Source organism: Cyprinodon variegatus, unplaced genomic scaffold, assembly GCF_000732505.1.
Source record: "Cyprinodon variegatus isolate N-32 unplaced genomic scaffold, C_variegatus-1.0 Scaffold1119, whole genome shotgun sequence".
NCBI lineage: Eukaryota > Metazoa > Chordata > Actinopteri > Cyprinodontiformes > Cyprinodontidae > Cyprinodon > Cyprinodon variegatus.
In genome coordinates this window covers 114,213-116,857 of record NW_015151572.1, presented here as the reverse complement: position 1 = coordinate 116,857, position 2,645 = coordinate 114,213, and the positions used below count along the sequence as shown (strand labels likewise).

Sequence of the window (2,645 nt, the reverse complement as noted above, 5' to 3'; positions counted from 1 at the left end):
GGTGAATTTCAATGGTGAAGTCCTCTGGAAATCTTCAATAATTGTTGTTGATTGCAGATGTGTCTAGTAGTTCCCATTGATTTAGCTGTAAAGCGGGGAGAATGGCGCTAGGCTTACCGCACCGTGACGTCACAGTGTGGTAGATGTCAGGAGGGAGGGGTTATGTATTTGGGCAAAAATGGCCGCTCCCAGACTCTGTGATCATAACGAAAATGATTGCTTTTATTTTTTACTGATTAACACAAAATTCATTAAAAATGTCAGGACTCCAGTTTTTGTGTTTGTCTGTTTTTCTTGTTTTTTGTGTTTCTCCCTTCCACCACCAGGAGGCGCCTGGCTCTGGTCCGCCTCCTCACACAACTGCTAACGGTTACCTCATCACCAGGACTGCTCTTAAGCTGCTGGTTGCCACTACCTCGGCGCCAGAGTGTTTGCCAGTTTGGGGTACTCTAGCCAAGCCTTGTTTATTCTGAGCCTAATCTGAGTTTTTGCATTTCAAGTTTTTGTCCTCTAGCCAAGCTGAGATCATATTGAGTTTGACTTAGTGCTTGTCTCCCTGAGATTCAACTCTGTTTGTTTTTGCCGTTCCGGACCGCCTTCTCCCAAGTGGGATCAACTGAGTCTTACACTGAGCGACGGATTCCAAACAGGAGGTTGTGATCCAGCCCCTTTGAGAACTCTCTCTGAGTAAGGAAGTCATCTTCACCACGATCCGTTCAAGTACCACAGGAAAACTGAGTTGCAACCAGCGGCTGCATCATTCCACTCCGTCCGAGTTCTGGGTAAACCCTGTTCCGCCCTCCACCGAATCAGACAAACTCTGGAAGACCAACACACAGACTGGAGTCTACGTGTCTCTTCTTCTCTGGAAACGTGAGTGGCATCAAATCCTTTCCTTCAAGATTAACAACTCCAATTTCCCACTGAGCCTGAATCTAAGAGTCTGTCTTCCCCTCGCCTTCCAGTTTCCGGCTGAGCAGAGTTTGGAGGAACTCTGCACCGAACTCAAAATACTCTTCAATAAAACCCATTGAACTTTTACTCTGTTTCTCTCTGTTTGGCTTTACTGCATGTTGGTCCAAGCCTTAGATAAAATCATGACAAAATAAACGCAAACTTATTAGTTTTAGGTATAGATAATGATCCAGTGATTATTTCTTGCTGATCGGACTTTTCCTTTAAAAATAAAAAACTAAACCATCAGGATAAATATGAATCAGGATAAATGCCTTCTAGGTAAAAAATTTCAGCTTTGGACCCCATTGCCCTCCTGCTGGAACAATACATGACAGCAACAGAATAAAAAAAATGAAGAAGCCCTTCTACTTAAATAACTTAAAGAAATGCTGACGCTGCAGGAAAAGGAATCCTGGAAGTCCAAAGGAACAGCAGAGAGATGGATAGATGGAGGTTCTTCAGGCAGCTGACCTTCCCAACATCCAAGCTGCTGTGTCCTTTGTCCTCAGCATCCCATCTTCCACTGGTTTTGTAGGGAGGATTTTATCCTTACTGAAGAAGAAATGGCCTGATGTTCGGAACAAATGATCCACTGAATGAATTAAAGCTGAGCTCATTGACAGCTTCAATTATGAACCGTCTTGATCAGAGTTTTACTCTGCAGCACTCAAAGACAAACAACTCCTCACTGCTGCAAGAGCTCAGAGGAAATACAAGTGGAAAAAGTCGGCTATCGCCACCTTATGTGGCACTGAGCTAATGATTTTTTTTGTTCTGTTTTATAACTGTAGCCTACAGTCATTGCATTTAAGGCACAAATATGTTTACAAGTTTGCACAAGTTCGCTGTTGCACCAAAAATGAGCACTGTTTATTTTATTATCAGGACAGGCTTGTGTTTAAGATACTTATTTTATTCAGCAAAGTTTGTTATTTTGGATTAAAGTAAATTGCTGGATAATAACTTGTTTTCCATGTGTTCATGCGACTCACAGATATGCATCTAATTCAATGCAGATTTAAGTCAAATAGTTAAATAAATAATAATTTCGTACACAAAGGGGGGGCAGAAAAAAAAAATCTCCACGCCAGGAGGGGTAAAGGCAATCTGGTCAGCTGGGACGTACAGCAGGTGACCCTTTTTTTTTCAGGGAGTTGGCAACCATAGGGTTAAGATTGACAGTAAATTCTTCCTGGTAGTTGTGGTGATATTTATGGGATGAATCATTTGATGCCTGATGATGTTAATGTTTAGGACCTCCTGCCAGTAGGACAACCTTAGTCATGCTCCATGTTTTTCCAGGCAGGACTGTCTGCGTGTTTTAAACCTCATAGTTCTGGGTGTAATAGAAGAAAATACAAACGTTCCTGGCACAGAAAAAAAGTTAGTTTTACTCCAAGGCTTCAGAGGCCAATGTGTGGACTCACATGTAGCGCAGGCTGGGGTTTCTGGAGAAAACCTGTGGATGGAGGGTTTGCAGGCCGCTCCGGGTTATGGTTCTTTTAGAAACACATTCAGAGAAAGAAGAACAGAAAACATCAATACAGAAGACAGAGAGAGTTCACTGCAGAGTAGGAAAAGCATTTGATGAAAATGTTGAAGAGATTCTGTCAGAGGGAGGCAGTAGGTTCGTGCAGCACAGACGAGATGGATCACAGCAGATTCTAAGACAAGAACATTTTAATGGG

At 42.5% G+C, this 2,645-nt stretch overlaps 1 protein-coding gene across 1 annotated transcript in view; it reads right to left on the bottom strand.

Annotated features, from left to right (window-relative positions):
* The window catches only part of LOC107101595 (NT-3 growth factor receptor-like), a 30,113-nt gene extending 27,663 nt beyond the window's left edge, over positions 1-2,450 (bottom strand). The window contains exon 1 of the mRNA XM_015400578.1: positions 2,385-2,450. The gene's annotated coding sequence lies outside the window, so the exon portion shown is untranslated. The remainder of the gene's footprint in view (positions 1-2,384) is intronic.
* Positions 2,451-2,645: the final 195 nt, after the last annotated feature.